Source organism: Heterocephalus glaber, unplaced genomic scaffold (assembly GCF_053883595.1).
Source record: "Heterocephalus glaber isolate CG9 unplaced genomic scaffold, H.glaber_assembly_v1.0 deba00000281, whole genome shotgun sequence".
NCBI classification, from domain to species: domain Eukaryota; kingdom Metazoa; phylum Chordata; class Mammalia; order Rodentia; family Bathyergidae; genus Heterocephalus; species Heterocephalus glaber.
In genome coordinates this window covers 2,946,375-2,966,943 of record NW_028258139.1, presented here as the reverse complement: position 1 = coordinate 2,966,943, position 20,569 = coordinate 2,946,375, and the positions used below count along the sequence as shown (strand labels likewise).

At 39.1% G+C, this 20,569-nt stretch overlaps 1 long non-coding RNA gene across 1 annotated transcript in view; it reads right to left on the bottom strand.

Annotated features, from left to right (window-relative positions):
- Positions 1 to 10,649: 10,649 nt before the first annotated feature.
- The window catches only part of LOC147830189 (uncharacterized), a 44,967-nt gene continuing 35,047 nt past the window's right edge, over positions 10,650 to 20,569 (bottom strand). The window contains exon 3 of the long non-coding RNA XR_015440620.1: positions 10,650 to 11,170. This is a non-coding gene — a long non-coding RNA (uncharacterized LOC147830189). The remainder of the gene's footprint in view (positions 11,171 to 20,569) is intronic.

Below are 20,569 nucleotides of genomic sequence, written 5' to 3'. Positions count from 1 at the left end.
ACAGTGCAAGCACAGGTATTAAGTCATCCTAAAACCAATACGGGAGCCACTATATTTTGCTTATACACGGTGTGTGTGTGTGTGTGTGTGTCTGTGTGTGTGTGTGTGCGTGTGTGTTATTAGGGATTGAGCTCAGGGTCTTCACACTGACCTACCTCCCCAGTCCTTTTTTAAAATTTTTTTTTTTTTTTTTGGAAACAGGGTCTTACTAAGCTGTCAAGTTGCCCGGGCTGGGCTAGAATTTGAGAGCTTCTCACCTCAGCCTCCCAGAGTGCTTGCATTATAGGCCTGCCCCATGCACCACCACACCTGGCCCACATGCCTTTTTGTTTGTTTGGTTGGTTTTTTTTGGTACCAGGGATAGAACTAAGGACCTTGCGCTTGTGAGGCAGGTGACGGCACCACTTAGCTAAATCCCCAGGCCCACATGCCATTTTTTGAAAATAAAATATTCTTTGTGCCTCAGTTATGTCTGAATTATGTCTCTCAAAAATTCATATGGTGAAGTGTTACCTCCAGGACCTCAGAGTGTGGTTGTATTTGGAAAAAGGGTGTTCATAGGGATAATTACGTTGCAGTGAGGGTGAGTCCTCACCCAGTGTGACTGGTGTTCCTATAAGAAAAGAAAACTTGGACACAGCCATGGACAGAAGGAATTCTAACTAGCACCAACTCTTCCTTGAGTCTGGTCCCTAGTATCCCCTAAGCAGATTCCTTAAAATAAACCTAGAGAGATGAATGGGGTATGATAGAGTTACAGTGGGGCTCGAGTTACAACCAGCCTGACATACAAACAACTTGGGTTATAACTGGAATTTTAGTTTTAACTTACAACCAAAGTCTTGAGTTACGACCCGAATGCCAGACACTTGTGCTTCCAGATGGTCTCAGATGCAAATTTAACCCTTAAAGAGTTCTGGAAGGAATATTACAACATCCCTTCCTGTGTGGGGTTAACTGAGAAACCCTGGGCCAATGTCTCTCTAAGGACACTGAGATCCGCCTGTATACAGGAGAGAGACTGAAGGCTGTGTAGAGGAGCCTGAACCTTCAATTGACCAACTTGAGTTACAACCAGGCCTCGAGAACGAATTGAGTTTGTAAGTCACAGGTTCACTGTAGAGAGATATACATATAGACACATTCTATTGGTTCTGGTTTTTTGGAGCACACTGACCAATACACCCCTTTAAGATAACAAAGATGTTACTTATTTAATACTTCTCTTTTCAAAAGTAACTACTTTCCAGAAAGCCTGTAAGAGACTGGTGGATGAGGGCTGTTCAGGGTCCTGGACGGTAGCAGGTGTTTGCTGCTTATTCTACAGTCTTCCTCAGCCGCCAGAGTTGCCTTCCAAAGGGTCCGTGGCAGGTGCCTTTTCAAGATCAGCTCTTCCTCCCTAAGAGGAATCCTGAAACCGTCCTGGAGCCTCAGGGCCCCTCCCTGCTGACCACTCCCACCACCTACAGTCCCCTCTCCCCCACAGCCACGAGGGTGGTCTTACTGACTTAAGGAGTTGCCTTGTGACTTTCACTTTGGAAAGCCACTTCCTTCACTTTTAAAGCAGCAGACCCAGGCTGTTAGCAACTTGTCTAACGCAGAAGCACCTCAGCAGATGTGGCTCCCCGGTTGCTTGGGAGGTCTCCACAGCTCATGAGAACTCTCCTCTGCAAATACCATTTTCCCTTGAGCTTGCAGGCCTGAGCTGGGAGTCTAAGTGCTTTGTCTGCAAAAGTAATACTCTGGACAAAAAAATTTGAATACTGAAATAGAACAGGGAATTTTCTGAAATACTTCTGGAGATGATTTTGTTGTGGCCACACTTTGCTTTGGGATGACTGTGCTCATTCCTGTGAATGACAAGTGTGTACTAAATAGTGAAGGACAGAAGAAAGAGTGGGGTTTACCACCATAGTGACAGCACACCATTTGAGACATGAGCCTTTGTTTTTATCTTTTCTTCTTTTTTAAACAAGTGTCTCGATACATTGCCCAGGTTGGTCTTGAACTCTTCAGGCATGCACCACATACTGCACCAGGCTTGTTTCTATCCTTTGAAGTCCAGAGAGCTGCAAGATTGTCCTATTTCCGTGATAGCAGTTAATATGTAAATTGCCTTTTATTTAACAAAGTAACATATATGAGGAGAGCTCTGCGTTATAAAAACTTTTCTGAAGCAAACATAATATCATGTAGGATGAACACCTACCTCAAAAACATAATAAATATTGTCTCCAAATCTCTATTCCAATAGTCAAGTAAACACGTAGCATTGTGCTAACTTTATTTTTTAGTAGTATCTTTTTTGTGGATTGGATAGTTTTCTTTCAAAGGACCCAACTTTTACTGTGCTTTCAAAAGAACCATGACTCATATCACTAGAGGGAGACACAGTTTGCCAAAAAGCTATTCTCAGGCAGAACTGAAGATTTCAATTCTTAAGAATAAACAAGAAGTAAAACTTCTACACATTATTCACAGCGTTTTTGAATTTAACAAGTCCACACTGAGGGGACTGAACTGATGGGGGTTTTTCCTTTCTCAGTAATACTGAAACTATTAATAAAAATGTAGAAATGGAAATGGCCAAACTAGTAAAATACTGACGTCTAAATGAGATGATTTTGAAATACCAGGATTTTTCAACTACATCAGAACAATAAAATCATTATACAAAGATTGTGTCTATGTGCTTACATATCTGCCTTTGTGCATAGCAGCCTGTACAACACAACATTGAATTAATCTAAATCTATTTCCCAGCTAAAGGAGTCAAGGCCAAATTCTACACATGCATCACAATGCAAAATGAGAGACCTGACTTTCAGATCTTGGTCTAGAAGTAAAATAAAAGATTCTCTCTAAAAATAAATAAATAAAAATAAAAAATAAAAAAAAGATTCCCAATTCTTTCTTAAAAGAACAACCAACGTTATGCTTTGTGTATATGTGTATATAGTATGTTGGTGTTTAAACTACAGTTTAGTGAAAAATTTTAAAAATGTGATGTTTCTAACAATTTGTTTTCTGCATTCAGCCTCACTCATTTATATTTCTTATCTGGTCTCTGATGACATTTGAATTCTTAATGTCTGTTCTAAAAGTTAATGTTTTAGAATAGCTTAGCATCTGTAAGCAATCAACTTAAAAAGGGCAAAAAACTTTAGCTAAGTAATAACAATCAGAGGTCCACAACCTGAGTAGAAAACTAGTTACAAGGTGAGACTGAAAAATACAGTGAATGCTTAAATTTGTAAAATTTATTACAGTAAAGACATATTGCCATTGCCCTCTCAAAATATTTTCCCTCACTTCCAGCACACCTCTCCCATTGTTCTTGCCACTTTCTGAAGTGCCTTTGAAAAGTCCTCTTGCCATCACAAGGCGCAATCAATAATACAGTGGATGCTGCAGCTGAGTGCCATCTAATGGAACGGCATAAAAATCCTACGGTGCATCCTTATCCACTTTATTCACTGGACCTGGTACTGCTCAACTTCTGGCTCTTTCCCAAAGGCAAAAGGACCATGAAAGGTAAACACTGCGATAGCCCTAAGAGTACAACTAAAGACAATCCCTAAAGAGGACTTCCAGAAATGCTTTCAGAAAGTGGCAAGAATAATAGGATAAGTGTGTCTGAAGCAAAGGGGAACATTGTGAGAAGGATTAATGTGTCACTGTGTCTTTTACTATAATAGTTTTTTTAATTTAAATGTGCATCATATTTTTCTATCACACCTCATATAGTACTGAACTTTATTTATTTATTACTTTTTTTCTTTTTTTTGGTACCGGGGATTGAACTCAGGACCTTGTGCTTTCGAGGCAGGCAGCAGAACCACCGAGCTAAATCCCCAGCCCAGTACTGTATTTTAAAAGAAAATTCAGCTAACGCTTACAGCCACCTCTCCGCAGGCATCCCTCTTTCATGACCCCTATTCCTGTCTCACCACTTTTCCTGTATTCCCTTTCCCTGAAAATTTTCTGTCTTCTTTCCTCAAATATTTTCTCTGCCCCTTCTCTCCTTAATGAAATAAAATTTTTTGATCATGCTATTTGTCCTACTCACTGAATACATAACATTCCTTATTCATTTTTTAAATAATATCAGTTAAGTATTTAACAGACATTTCTTTTTTAAAAAACTAAATGCCTTGCCAGGCACAGTGGCACATGCCTATAAGCCAAGCCATTCAGAAGGCTGAGGCCTGAGAATCACAATTTCTCAGCCGGCCTGAGCAACTTGGTTAGACTCAGTCTCAAAATAAAATTGAAAAAAAGGGTTGGACATGTAGCTCAGCAGTAGAGTGCTTGCCTAGCATGCACAAGAACCTAGGTTCCAGTACTGTCGGGGAAAACACTCACTAAATTTCTTTCCTCATATGCATGTCACATCAATGGGTTCTTTATCTTCCTAGCATTCAATGACCTTTACGAAAGACACTCCAAGCCCTTCATATCTTCTTTCCCAAACTGGCCATCATGATTGGCATCCACCCTGCCATGAGGAACATGCATTTTGTTTCAGGCCACAATCTACTCCCAAGGAAACCCTAGAGCGGCACAACTGCGCTTGAAGTCACCGCTCTCTGCTGCTGAAAGTCACTGAGCACCTTGGAATGGACAGGAGAGAACTGATGGTGCAAAGCTCTGCCGCCCAGAAGCCACCCTTTAAGAAACGCCATCCTGTGACTGGTGCACTGGCACTCCCATGGTGACAGCCCAGGCCCGGGACTGCCACACAGCAAGTCCCACACAGCAGCGGCTTCAGGCGCAGGAAGTGGTGTGAGGGGCCTTCGCTGTGACAGAGAACACATCCGCCTTGATTCTTCCCAATGCCTACATCACCAGGACCACCACAACTTTGAAACACACTAAGTGTACCCAAACCTATCACGAGAAAGCCAAATTGGCCACAATGTCACTGTGTAAGCATAAGGACCTCAAGGACCTTCATGTCCCTGCAGCCTTAGCTGGGGATTCCACAGCACAGAAAGAACAAAGAAGCCCGAATGCGCACTGGGTGCTCACTGTGGACAGGCTGAGCCCCACCTATCAATATCTTCTTGGAAATATCTTCCAGTTTGCAGTCAGCCTCTGCTGACACTGTCATATGCATGGATTCTCCGTTCTCTTGTGACCTCTTAGTCATTTGAAACTTCCTGCAGCAACTGTCAGCACAAGTCTCTACACTCTAGAAATGTGTTTCTGAGGTTTGGCTACAAAGCAAATGCGATCAATCAATAAATAAAATTTTCAAGTGCTAATAGTTTAGAAAATCTTGAGGGGAAGAAAACTTTGCCTGAAAATCAAAACTCAGCTTATTCATAGAGCCTCAGTAGCTTTAAATTAAAACTGCCACATCTTTACTAGTGTAATAGCAACAGTCCACTTCAGACAGGGAAGAAAAGGGGGTGTGCTAGTCTGCTATACATTCATTTAAAAATGACTTCTTGTCTTCCCTGGGAAACAGTCCAAATCAGAAGGCAGCGGACAGCTGTTTTACTCCAGATGTTTTTGGAGATCGCCAACGTACATTTACACTGAGAGTCAAGACCCAGACAGGGATGTTAAAAACATAAAATGGCTCTTTTATGATGCATTGAAATTGATTTCCTTTAGTATTTAGAATAAAAGAAAGAACAGATGGTGAAGACTTAGTTTAAAATGAAAGCCGTTAAAATAATCTTCACTGGAAAGAGAGGTTTCCATAACAGGAATTCGTGAACCATAAGCATTTAAGCAAATGTTTAAAATGGCCCATATAATAAAAGAATATATAATAAAAGAATCTGTGTCATGACAATTATATTCCATACCTAAAATGATATGTAATAAATACATTTTGGATTTTCATATTATGTTAGAATACTAAAATTGGTGAAATGTTACAGAATGAGTAAGTGAAAAACTGCTGATATAACTACATATTGTTTTCTTTAAAAATATACTCAGATTTACAATTGTTCGGTTACTGCTTCTGTATAACTTGTATACGTCTTATATTCAGGGACAGAAAAGAAATACATATATTTTAATGTAATAATATTATTTTTGGCTTCTAGGTTTTGAGCTACATAGTTTCTTTACACTGCATTTTCTAACAGAGGATAGTACCCAATTCATATAGCTTCTATTGATAAGGAATTTCTAATCTATACATAGCCAAACAATCCCTTAGGGACCCATAAAAACGTGTGACTGTGTATAACTTAACATACCTACACTTACATGCTACTTCAGTTCACACACACACACACATGCATGTGTGCACTCATGCACACACTCTGCATTGTTAAGAGTGTGCTGAATGACAAACTCTGCAGCTGCTGGACTTCAAATGCTGACTCAGTAATTTTTGGCTAACAGAGTCTGACAATAGCTATAATCTTATTGATAACTCCCAGTAAGAAAATGATTATTAGTGATGGTGATGGAACCAGAGTTGGGTGAAAGGGGTTGGGGTTGGCCCAGCAATAATAGCTGAGGCATAAAGTTTAAACCTCTTTGTTGTGTAGCTGACCCCAATTACATCTCAAGATAAATAACACCCTTTACTCAAACACCTGGTACCAAATGTGGCCGCTTCAAATTTCTCCCTCATGGGAGCCCTCCAATCATTTCAGTGCTATTCATACAATAGGCATTAATTGCCAGTCTTGTGTTTGATATGTTGGACCTCTCTGAAGTTGAGTAAATTATTTTTAAATGCTTTATCTTATTGAGTGTGATTTTTAAAAGCACTTCTGTTAACTAATGCTTCATTGAAGAAAATTAATGATGTCATAAGCCAAGGTAGAGACATGACAGACTTCATGCAAAATGCATCCTGGTCTCTAATGGCACCTGAGTGTCCTGCTTGCATCAAAATAGCATGATGGCTCTATGCATTTCAAAAATGATAAAATTATGCAAACTATGAAGAATGCTACTTGGCATGAATGCTGTAAGATTACTTTGAACTAAAGCATAGAAAACATTTTTAATTCATTTAGGATTTATGGAAGGAAAGATGCCACCTCAGGTATGATATTTTACATAAATATCAAAGATCTGGATCTAGCTCTGGAGTCACCTGACAGAGGTTACAGTCCTCACTAGGTAATTCGGTTAATGACTTATACTTTTTGGGCTGGAGATTTAGCTCAGTGGTCCCAAGTTTGATCCCTGGTACCAAAAAAAAGGAAGAAGAAGAAGGAAGGGGGGGGAGGGGGGAGGAGGAGGAGGGGGAGGAGGAGGAAGAAGAAGAAGAGGAAGAAGAAGAGGAAGAGGAAGAAGAAGAAGAGGAAGAGGAAGAAGAAGAAGACGAAGACGAAGACGAAGAAGAAGGAGAAGGAGAAGGAGAAGGAGAAGGAGAAGAAGACGAAGAAGGAGAAGAAGAGACAAGGAACTCAGTGAAGACAGCACTGTAAATTGTGATGAGAAACAGAGGTGTGGAGCTAGGAGCAAAAGGGAAGAATTCAGGCCCTTGTAAGGGAAGGATAAGAAAAACTAGCTCATCAAAACCAGATGTCCCCTGAATAGGCAGGTAACGCGTTAAGAACATGCTGCCTTCATCATCACAGTTTTTAGTACCGCTATACAATTTATTCATTCATTATTTTCTGGATTGGGGTGAGGCTTACTTAAACTATTGGTCTAATAGTTCCTCAGCTCTTTTTCTCCCATTCAACCTCCACTTGATCTTTCTCTACCTTATGTTGCTTACTTTGCCTTATTCAAGATCTAAACTTAAAAGTCCTTGATCTGGATGGAGACTAGGGTTTAAATTTCAACCTAAGCACCTCCCATCTTTTCTTTTCTTTTTTTTTAACAAGAAACATTGTCCAATAGGATGACAGAACCAGACAAATCTAGAATAATTTCTTATTCCTACTGTAAGCAGTATCGAAAGACATTTCAAGGTGCATCCTGGTTTTATAAAGCTACAAGTGTCTTAGAACTTAGAAGTGTCTTAGAAGCTAAAGGGACTGCACAGAGAGTGTTAGAACAAGATAATGAGCTGGAAAATCTCCACGCATACATAAGCACTGCAGTGGCCAACTTCTCTGGGTTTGCCAAGCACTTTTCCAGTTTCGGCAATGAACATTTCACACCCTAGGAATCCCCTTTCGTCCCAGGCAAACTGGAAGAAGAGTCACCCTAAAACTATGTGTAAGTGTACTTGTCTCTTTTCCTTGGACATTTTTCCTGATAACAGTACATTACTTTGTTCATCCAACTGATATTTATCAGAGGCTCCAATTTTCTGTCTTGTTCTAGGTGCTCCAGACACTTGTCTGCCACAGAGCCCAATTTCCCAACGTCATAGAAATCACATTGATCACATTCCTGAAAAGGAGCCAGAGATAGCCAAGCTAACAAACAACTGAAAGATCTAAGTGTTGCAAGGAAAAAAAAAATATATATATATATATATGTTTTTGAGATAGAATCCTGGTATGTAGTCCAGGCTGGACTTGAACTTCTGGCCATTCTCCCGCCCCAGCCTCCAGAGTGCTAGGATTGCAGGCATGTACCACCATGCCTGGCTAAGAAAATAAAATTAGATAAGATCTAGAGTGAATTCTGGGAGTGGAAGGATATGAAAGCAACATTTGACTTGAGCCTGGGATGATAAGGAGCCAGCCATGCATGGAAATATCCAGTAAAAATCCTTCACTGTAGATAAAAGGGGAGCCCACGAAAAGCCTTCGGGCAACACCAACTGGAAGGCAAGCCCATGGACGGGACAGTAGGGGCAAGGGGGTAAGCTTTAAGATGGACCCTGAGTGGTAGTCAGGGCAAGATTCCTCTGACAGTGTAGACTGGAAAGGGGCTTTGGATTTTCTGGTAATGGTACTGGAAGCTCCTGGAGATTTTGAAGCAAAATGAGGGACACAGAGGTTCATGATATTCATTTCACTTTTTCAAAACCTCACTGGATGGGCCAGGGATTTACCTCAGTGGTTCTGGCACCTGCCTCGCAAGCACAAGGTCCAGAGTTCAATCCCTGGTACAAAAAAAAAAAAAAAAAACAAACCTCACTGGAAAGTATACTGAAGAACAAGTTGCAGAGAGATAACAGTGGAAGGACAGAACTGGTGGAAGAGGCTGTCATGGCCACATACTGTACAGGATAACTCCCCAGGCCAATGGTTCTCAAAGAGCAGTTGCTTGGAACTTGCCAGGAAGGGGACTTTTCAGGTCCCACCTGAGAACAACTGCATCAGAATCTCTGGGTGTGAGGTCCAGCAATTCGTGGTTACCAAGCCCTCCTGATGACTCTGAAGCAGGGTAAAGTGTGACGAACTGTGATCTAGGACCCAGGCTGGGGCTATGTTAGAATTACCTGGGAAACATTTTTTTAAACAACTAGCACTATATTGAGTCTCAATCAAACTAAGTCAGAATTGTTGAAAAAGAGCTTTCTAGGGAGAGTTGCTAATAGATTAAAGTGTGGAGAAGAGAAGATATTTAGGGATAACCATGGGTCTTCCTGTTAAATACATGGGTAGAAGCTAGGGGGCAACTACTAGTTAACTTCCTAATGCCATCTTGCTCTACGTCGATTTATTTTCCACCTGTCAATCCAGAGAGATCCCTGTAAAATTCAACCAGCATTGGGCTATTCACTCACACTAAAATAGTTTTGTTTTTTTTTCAAGGCCCTGAATTTAGTCCCCAGTATACAGGGGTGGGGGTGGGGGGCTCCTTTCCAGGAATACTTTCACTCTATTCACAAAACTAACTCTTCATCCGGAAAGAATATGGGTCCTATCCAAATATCAGTAACCGTGCCAGGTGTTTCAACAGAAGAAATTTAATAAAGAGAACTCATTTCACAGGTATTAGAGGAATAAGAGTGAACAACTGATTAACCCAGAGAAGGGACCTGTGAAAGGCAGCTTCCCTCCTTTAGGCCTGGAGGAACAAAGCCTCAGCCTCAAGAAGCTTGGAGGAGGTACCTGGTGGCCAGCCTTGTGATTCCTCGGGTTGCTGCTTCCTGGGGAGAGGCAGTCCTGCAGAACTAGAGCTGAGACCCCTGAAGATGGGCATATATGTGGGTGATTTTAAGAGTGCTCAGAAAGAAAGCTATCAGTGGCCACCACCAGGGCATACTAAGCATGAGCCTGCTCCTCTGTTCTGCCTACCAGTCTCCTTGTAGTGCCCCTTATTGGAAAAAAAAAATCAAGAATCAGCTGTTGGAGGAGCAGATGGTTTGGGGATCTCCAGCACCAGTAACTCAGAGCAGATCCTTCAAGAGCAGGATTAGAGCCGACAAACCACATCCTAGGGTCTCCATGTGATTTCCTATAGAACTTCCTGAGAGCTTGATAATGAAGAAGGATTTCTAGCTCCCTTTAATTCCAAGTGTCAGTGGATCCCAGCATAGCAGATAACCTACACATGGTATAGCATATTTCTGCACAGTCCAACGCTATGGCCTCAGCACATTTAGCCATTGAACCATAGCTGAATCAAACTCAGATATGAAGTTTCTAACTGTAAAATTCAGTTTTTCAAAGATGTAGAATAAATAAATAAAGAAGGTATACGGCCCATAATTCGATGCTCAAATGTTAATATTTTGTTATATTGAATTAATTTTTAATATTATCTTTTTTCCTAACATGACTACTAGAAATTTTTCAGTGATGCATGTAGCTTGTACTGTGGCTCACCTGAATAGAAACCTTCACTGACATAGTTGTGTAACAAGAAAAGCAGAGTTAGGCATTGTTGAGTCCTTTCACCTAAGTCTACAATGTATGGCAGATAGAACAAGCTGTCCATCTGATTTGAATCTTCTTTTACTCCATGTAATAAGGTAACTTTCTCCAAATAGTTTAATATCATGATACACAGTTTAATATCATGATACACAGAGTTCATAAAATTTCCCATCATTTCAGAAGAGAGATTTGCGTATTGGAGTGGGGAGAACACTTTGGTCCCACCACAATTACCCATGGTTATTTATCTTCACATAAATCTTGTCCTCAGAGACAGTGAACAAACTGCATGACCAGAGATGACTTCACCTTCAACAAGGCTCTTGAGGCAGGGGATCTAAGAGATGACAGCAGCTCACTTCTAGTTGAGCGAGGTATTTAACTCTTCTGACCTCAGTCTTGATGTCTCCAAAATAAGGAAAGTAGTAATACCCATGCATAGTGTTTGGTGATGACTAAACAAGATAATTATGTTAAGCAATTAGAATAGTCAACAGTATTATTGAATTATATCATTATTACTTTGTACATGTCTAGAATAATAATGATGATTGATTTTAAAAGATGTATCCCAATTTTAAACAGTGCTCAGATTCACAGAGCTAAAAAGTAAGCAACATTTATCACTAACTTCATCTTCCTTTGTGCCCATTAATACATTCTGTGTAGCAAATCTAAAACATACTTCAAGGTAAAGCATCACAACACATAAAAAGCCAACTACGATCAACTTCATATGTTTTTTTTCCTCACCCTCTTTTCTTCTGTTTCCATTTAAGTAATAACAAAAAGTTATCCAACAGACACTTTAATTTGCCACTTTAAATATACAATCTGTATTAATTTCCTGTTTGTGACACAGCAAGTCACTACAAATTTAATGTGTAAAGGCATGTGATTTTGTCATCTTACAGTTCTGGATGTCAGAACTCCAAATTCAGTTCCAGCGCACTAAACACAAGGGGTCAGCAAGGCCGCTTCCTCCTGGAGGCTCTGGATTGGTTTCCTTGCATTTATGGGTTTCTAGTGGCCACCTGCATTGCTCCGTGTGTGGCCCATTCTTGCATCGTCAAAGTACATTGCTCCAACCCTATTTCCACCACCGCTTTTCCCTCTGTTTCTGAAGACTCCTGCCATGCTCTCGCCCATATAAGTACAGGGGGCCTACCTGGAAAATCCCTCCTCTTAAGAGACTTCACTTCATCTCACCTGCAGAGTGTCTTTTCTCATTTAAAAAAAAAAAAACAAACTACCCATCACAGTTTTAGAGATTTGGGCCATTATTCAGCCTACCATAAATTTCAAAACAGATTTTTTAGAACATGTCAATTGTCCTTGTGATTGTTGATAGGAGGTCCTAAAATGAGCAGAATGTCTCTCTTGAGTATAAATGTTATAGTACAAACTAGAGGCAGACATTAAGCTCAACCCCGGTGCAGCCGCTGCCCACCATAGCTCTTGAATGCTTGCCCTCTAGTACCTCACCCTCTCCTTGCACCCAAGTGCTTCCTGCACCTTCTGTCTATACCATTTTTCCTCATTTCTCCTCATTCTCATAAGTGCTTGTGCTGTGCTCCGGCCTACTTCCTTCATTTTTAACCCCCAATGTTTTGTCTCTCTTATGATTTGTGACACCTCCTGGTTCCCATTTGTTTGAGTGCACTGTTAGAGGAATAAGCACAACTTTTGATTCTTTTTTAATACCTCAGAGTGCTTACTGTGACAATGGCAATTAGTATGAGCTCACTGGACATTTATGGAATTGCTTCCTAGTTCATCACTTTAGTAGGAGAAGCAGATTCTCAAACTCAAGGCACACAGTCTCTTCCCTCTGGCAATGGCTGACAGGACTCAGACTTGCCCTTCCACCTTAACAACTAGAAAACCACACAAAACACAATAAAGAACAATTTTCAGGCTGTGAACAACAGGTAAATCAGGGTTATGACACATGGCAGAAGGCACTTTCCAAACACTGAAATAGGAGCCTGAGATCTTGGTGCAAGGAAGACAGAAGATCTGAGTCCAGAGAAGGTGAGTGGAATTCCCAGAGCAGCGTCAGAAAGAAGGACACACCCTAGACAGAGCTCCTGCAGATTTAAATCTCCTAGATTCTTCAGGTGAGCACTGATCCCTGCACAAAAGAAAGCTACCTGAGGCAGAGGAACAAGCATCAGAAAGCAGGGGACTCCAAAGACTTTGTGTCCCCAGTAGTGAAAACAGAAAGACTTCTTAAAGTCTGAGTAACATCCTCAGAAAAGCATTGCCATAGGAATGGAACTAAATTAGCCCAGGGCAAAAGGTGGTTCCAGACTCTCTCCCTAACAAAGCCTAAAAGCCCAACTTGAAAGAATCCAAGTGGTTATAAGTAACTGCATTCCAGAACCCCGTCCACCTCTATTTAAAGAAACACCACAAAATCCAGTACCCAACATCATCCACAGTGACTAGTAGTGGACAACACCCAATCAACATTTTCCAGGCAAAAGAAAAAAAAGCCAGCAGGAAAATGTGATCCATAACTGGGAGATCAGTTAATTCAAGAATGGACCCAAAAATGGCAAGAGATTATTGAATTTTCAGAAAAAGGTACTAAAATAGCTATTATTATGATATGATGACAATGATGTTATGTTCAAGAGTCTAGAGAAAAACAATATAATTTAGTGAGAAATAAAAATGAAAATCATAGAACTTCTGAAGACAAAAAATGCAATGTCTGAAGTGAAAATACACTAGATGGGTATAAAAGATATTATTGTGATAATTTCTCAGTGATCACTCTGCCATTAGCTGTAAGTGATTGGATCATCTTCGTTTATAGAATCAAAAGCTCTGTACCATAATTCAACAAACAAAACACACACCTTGTTAGTGATTCTTTTAAGCTGGAAGGCCCAGGGCTTCACTACTATACCATGAAACCTGGACACACTTCAATTTCAGGGACACTGATGCTATGGATGAGTAAAGCACGTTTCTCTGTGCATGTCAGAATCCATGAGTTTAATTAAAGTTATGATGTGAACAAAGAGTGTCCATTAGACAAGAAGAATTTGGTCTTGGCAAGTGATATTTGCATCAATTTGCTTAATTAGACCAGTACTTTTAAAACAATTTGTACAGCATAGGATTAAAGGGCTGAATTTCAAAGGATTTAGCAGAAGCCACAATCATGGTTTCAAACAAATCATCTGCAAGAAATTGTAGGCTGAAAATAGCAATTAGCAGCCCACAGAAAAAATTTTAATGGAGACCATTTCTATCAATTGAATAACCATGTATAATATGGCTTGGCTTGAATCACTGATAACCTTCACCAAATTTCTCAGAGTGGAAGCACACTGCCCCCTTTGTTTATTTCAGAACTAGACTTCAGCTAAAAATTGATCCCAGGTGCAAAAATACTCTGTGTTGTTTTGGCTTTGGAGGGAGAGTAGCAGGGTAGGCAGGGATGATGAAGCTTAGTTCTAGCCTCACCTCTCCAACCCCATATTTAAATAAAAAAGCCTTCCCTAGATATACAGAATCAGTTTATAGACATTTTTAATTCAAAGTTATAATGCAAAAATCCACTGAAAATATATTTTATTGATTCCAAACAAATAGTTTAATCAGTAGCTGTGCCATTTCTCCATGTCTCACATGGAGAAGGTAAATTTTTTAAATTTCAGTTTAAAATAAAAGATACTCTCACTTACGCCAAAACTTGTTTCAGAGGCATTCAGAGAATAGCTGGCCACCCTTGCTAGTAGTTGATGTTTTCTTACCTAAACTTTCTCCTAACCAGTCCTTCAGAGATTTGCTAATTTACTATCACTGATGTTTATAAGGCCTGAGATTCTCCAAAATCCTTGGTATCTCTTCTGATTCAGTGAAAATGTTAAATAAATTATAATGCATCGCCATTTTTTTAAAATCTGCATATCCACATCTCCATTATCTCTTACTATGCTCCCTGGGCACACAGTTCCCCAGATAAGAAATCAATATGGTAACAGATATATAGACATGGTTACAGAAATTCTCTTCCTGCAAATGTAATGTATCAAACAGAATAACTAAGAACCTTAAAACTAAAACTCAACTAATATCTCCCAAGAAGAAGTGGATTTGGACTGTACAAAGGGCCATCATTTTCCAAGGCTATTCGTTGAATTCTTGGACAATATTCTCTGTACGCACCTAGCTTCATGGCAATAAAAGCTCTGAATCACAGTAGTTCCTATTGTCCTGTTGGTGTCTGAGAGGCGGGAGGTTAGCAGGATGTTCAAGGGTATCTAGTTCATCCTGAGTCCCATGGGAACACCCTATCCTGTTGGCTTTGATCTAAACAAAGACACACCAAATATATACTATGAGCCTTTTGAATTCAATTTTCTAGGCAAATGAAGGTGAGGTACAATTGTACTTGTTAAACTTCATCAAAATATCAGATAGTAAAAGGAATTTATGCTCACGTTTTGAAATATGTGCACATTCCACCTCTCTGCTTGAGTGACTGATAAGCCCAATTCCAACTCGAGATCCACCGCTACTCAGCCTCCCAAATATACCTCTTGCCCGAGTTTCTCTTCCAGGAAAGGCAATACCATTATTCCAAAACCAATGCCATCTTTGTTTTCTCTCTATTAAATTTGACACCCAACACCTCAGCAAATTCTGTGGGCATCCCCATTGGCACTAGTCTACATGTCTCACCTCTCACCAGTGGTCTCCTCGCCCTGCCTTCTCCCTCAGTCTGTACACTGTGGCCTGAGCATGCCATCAAGTGGGGTCCACATCCTGCTTCCTTCTGCTCCCTGTCAAGGAGCTGGTGCCCAGCCTCCAGCCCCCTGGCACCTGTACACACCACCTGGAGGTTCCCTGTGCCTCCCAGCTCTCTACTCCTCCTGATGGCCCATCTCAGGCCTTTGTTGGCACCATATGTGCAGCTTCAGTCACTGCCCCACAACAATAAGACTTTGTGCAAAAAAAAAACACCACCATTTGACACACAGTAGGTGATCAGTAAAAATTTATTAAAAGTAAAGTGCTGCCACAGCTATTTCCTTTAAAGAAGGTATTCCACATGGTCTTGGGGTAATTTTTTCACTGTTTTCACCCCCCTTTGAAAAGACTAATATGTATGAAAGCATCAAACACACTCTGATAGGGGCTGCTATTTAGTAAAGTGATACCTAAATCTCAGTCCTAACTCTGGATTCAGACATTAGTGTGCTAGTTCTCACAGTTCTTGTAGGATAAAATACTGTTTCCTGAAGCACATTTTGTTGATACCAGCTCTAGGGATTTTTAGAGGGGTTTTGTGGGGAAAAAATTATCTGTGATTTATAAGATTGAGGAATGTCAGGTTAATTACCTTTTATTGTAGACTTTCGAGTATTTGAACTGGAGTCTCTCCAGTGACCATTTTTCCATAGAGCATGCTTACAAATGCTAAATCAAGGCAACTGGTCAGCAGACAGCATATCTCATTGGAACAGGAATCGCCCACCCTCCTATCCAACACGCTCCTACACACCCCTGCTAATTCCAACAGAACTGCTGCAGAGCTCCAGGGATGAGGCCTTCTTGCATTCTTATATGTAATAACTACTGAACTGGCATTTATTTAATTCATTCCATCAATAGGTATTGGGCCAGGAACAGAGGAAACAGATTTAAAAAAAGAAACTCTTATGCTGCTCAATTCTGTGGGTAAAACACTCCTAAACTACACTGGATGACTGCATGTTTACATAACACAAATCTTGTTTCCAAGAAATACATTCTTAAAGAATTTTCCACAATTTTGACCATGTTCTTAAAAGAGGGATCTTTCTTTTTGTCTCCCTGGAACTTGTTTTTTATCTCAAATAAGATTATCATATTTATACATAACCGTACAGAACACCCACTTAAATTAGAATTTCAGATAAACAATAAAAAATTTTAACTTAAATATTCCCTAAATATTCCATGGAACATTACTTAAAAAATTATTAGTTGTTTATCTGAAAGACAAATACAACTGGGTATCTTGCTTTTGATCTGGCAACTTTAATCCCAAAGTAACCAAAAAAGAATTTCAAGTAGGGATTTTAATTCCCTTACTCATTGCATACACTATGAAAAACCTCACCAGTCTAGCATTCTATTTATATGAAGAGTCTATCTGAGAAAGCCTTTGATGAATTAGAAATATCCAAATATACAGGCATCAGAGGAGCATTTTATTTTATCCTTACAAACCTTTCATTTTACCTTATGCTGCTGTCCCAGAAGAAAACACAATTACTTTGGTCCTTGAAACACCTGCCTCCTGATATTGCTGTTTTGAGATTGACTGGGACCCATTCTATCTGCTACACACCAAAATGCCCCCAAATCAGAAAAGACATTGCATTTTGTAGGCAGATTCAGACTCAATCACCTTGGGAAAAAACTGCAACTTCCCTATAGATTGTAAGAAAGTTAAATGTCCCATTTTCCCTATTTTATAGACCAGAAAAGTAGGCGCTACTTCTAAAATCCCACCGTCTAACCACAACTTCCTGTTTTCCCACGTGCTCATGAGCTTGGTCTGATTTTAGTTTTTCCAGGAACCAGTGTGTTAACTCTGAATAATAATAGAAATCCTGGCTCCATACCTTGATTTTCAGGGTGTTAGACTACTTCTATTGATTCCCAGCCATGAAAGATCAAGTGTGCATATTACTATTTCCCCACCTCATCCCCCTCTCTTCTCTTCCATTTTAGTTAAATAAGCCATTATTTATGTCCTTATTGCTTTTAAATAATTGTGTGCTTAAGTATTTGTTATTTGATAGCAAGGGACAATGAAAAATCAATCTAACAATCGCAAGATGAGGCAAAGAGAAATAATATAGGATTGACTGTAGTCAATGAGAACGCCGGCAATAGCGCAAATGCTATGCAAAAGCTGTTCCAAGAAGTAGTGGCAGAAAACTTCCCAAACTTAAAAAAAGAATTTCACATGCAGATAAGTGAGGCATATAGAACTCCAAATAGCCACGACCAAAATAAATCCACACCAAGGAACATAATAATCAAGATTCCAGAAATTCAACATAAAAACAGAATATTAAGAGCTGTTAGAGAAAAGAAATAAATCACATATAAAGGAAAGCCCATCAGAACACAGACTTCTCAACACAAACCCTCAAGGCAAGGAAAGCCTGGAGTATTTCAAACCCTAAAAGAAAACAACCTCCACCAAGAGAGATTACATAAAGGTGCAAATCTCCAATGATGAATGTCATTATATTGTATATCTAAAATGCACCAATAAAATTTTTTTAAAAATAAAACAACCTCCAACTTAGACTGATGTACCTACCCTGTGAGACTATCTTTCCAAATCAATGGAGAAATAAGATACTTCTATAGCAAAGAACAACTGAAGAAATTCACAACTAAAAAGCAAGCTCTACAAAGTATTCTGAAGGGCATTTTAGAAAGAGATAAGGAAAAAATCACAATTTCAAGAGCATCAACAGAAGGAAGCCACCAGGCAAGACAAGCAATTAAACAGGAAAGACAGGAAAACAATATGACAAGGATAACCCAATACATATCAGCTATAACCATCAATGTAAATGGTCTCAATTTACCAATCAAAAGAAACAGACTGGCAGAATAGGTCAAGAAGCAAGATCCAACAATATGCTGCATACAGGAGACACATTTAACTCAAAAAGAAATTCATAGACTAAAACTCAAAGGAGGGAAAACAATGTTCCACATGACAGGAACCTGTGAACCTGTGAACAAATGGACTTAGTAGACATCTACAGAGTGTTCCACACCAAAATTTCAGAATACACATTCTTCTCAGCTGCACATGCGATGTTCTCCAAAATGGAGCACATACTTCCCCACAGAATATGCTTAACTAAATGCAAAGGAATTGAAATCATCCCATGCATATTATATGACTATAGTGCAGTGAAACTGAAAATCAATGGCAAAAGAAATCACAGAAACTCTATAAACTCATGAAAATTAAATAACATCCTTCTTAATAACCAATGAATCACAGATGAAATTAAAGGAGAAATTAAAAAATATCTACAATTAAATGATAATTCTGATAAAACATACTGCAACTGATGGGATACAATGAAGACAGTCTTAAGAGGGAAATTTATAGCAGTGAATTCTCACATAAGGAAAACAGAATGAGCTCAAATAAACAACCTAATGTTAAACCTCAAGCTTCTAGAAAAAGAAGAACAAGTCATGCCTTCAGCTCAAAAAAGGAAGGAAATTATAAGAATCTCAGGAGAAATTAATGCAATTGAGACCAAGAAAACAATACAAAGAATCAATGAATCAAAGAGTTGGTTCTTTGAAAGATCAAATAAAGTTGATAAACCCTTAGCTAACCTTATCAACAAAAGGAAAGAAAATACCCAAATTCATGCAATAAAGAGTGAAAAGGGTGAAATCACAACAGATCCTGTGGAAATCCAGAAGATCATCAATATCTACTTTGAAGACTTACACTCTAATAAGATGGAAAACATAGAAGAAATGGACAGATTTCCTGGATACATATGAATTACCAAAGCTGAAACAAGAAGATATTAAAATTCTAAATAATCCAATATGAGCCACTAAAATTGAAAATGTAATTAAAAATTTACCAACTTAGAAAAGTCCAGGTCCTGATGGTTTCACTGCTGAATTCTATGAAAAATTTAGAGAAGATCTACTGCTAGTTCTCCTCAAACTGTTCAGTGAAATAGAAAGAGAAGCAATACTCCCCAAATCATTCCTGCAAGCAAGTATTACCCTGATACCAAAACCAGAGAAAGACTCAATCAAAGAAGAGAACTACAACCTCATCTCCCTCATGGACGTAGATGCAAAAATCCTCAATAAGATACTGGCAAACAGAATGCAGCGAATCATCAAGAGTATTATACACTGTGATCAAGAATGATTCACCTTAGGGAGGCAGGGATGGTTCGACACAGACAAATCAATAAATGTAACACACCATATCAATACAGCCAAAGACAAAAATCACATGATCATCTCAATTGATGCAGAAAAAGCATTTGACAAATGTTAAATAAGAAGAAAAGGGGCAAAGGGGAAGTGGGAGGGGTAGGGGAAAGGAAAGAAGGGAATGGAATTAATATGAGAAAATGAAAAATTGAAAACAAAGTCTTTGTAAATAGGGAGGGATGCAGAGGAATGGGGAAAAAATAAGAACCAAGAGAGATTATGTAAAGGTGCAAATTTCCAATGATGAATGTCATTTTATTGTATACCTAGAATGTACCAATAAAATTAATTTTAAAAAAAGAAAAAGCATTTGACAAATTCCAGTACCCATTCATGATAAAAACTCTACAGAAAATTGGAATAGATGGTCCTTATCTCAATCTATAAAAGCCATCTATGACAAACCAACAGCCAACATCATACTAAATGGACAAAAAACTGAAAGCTTTCACTCTAAAATCAGGAACAAGACAAGGATGTCCATTGTCACCACCGTTATTTGGTATAGTTCTGGAAACATTAGTCAGAGCAATTAGACAAGAAAAAAAATAAAAGGAATAAGGATAGGAAAGGAAGAAATTAAACTAACATTATTTGCAAATGATGTGATACTCTACATAGAAGGGCCCCAAAACTCCACCAAAAGACTTATAGATTTAATAACCAAATTCAGTAGCACAGCTGGATATAAAGTCTCAAAATCAATAGTCTCCTCTACATGAATAACAAACTCACTGAGAGAAAAATTAAAGAAATAATACCTTTCACATTGAAAAAAATGAAATACCTAGGAATCACTCTAATGAAGGAAGTAGAAGACCTCTACACTGAAAACT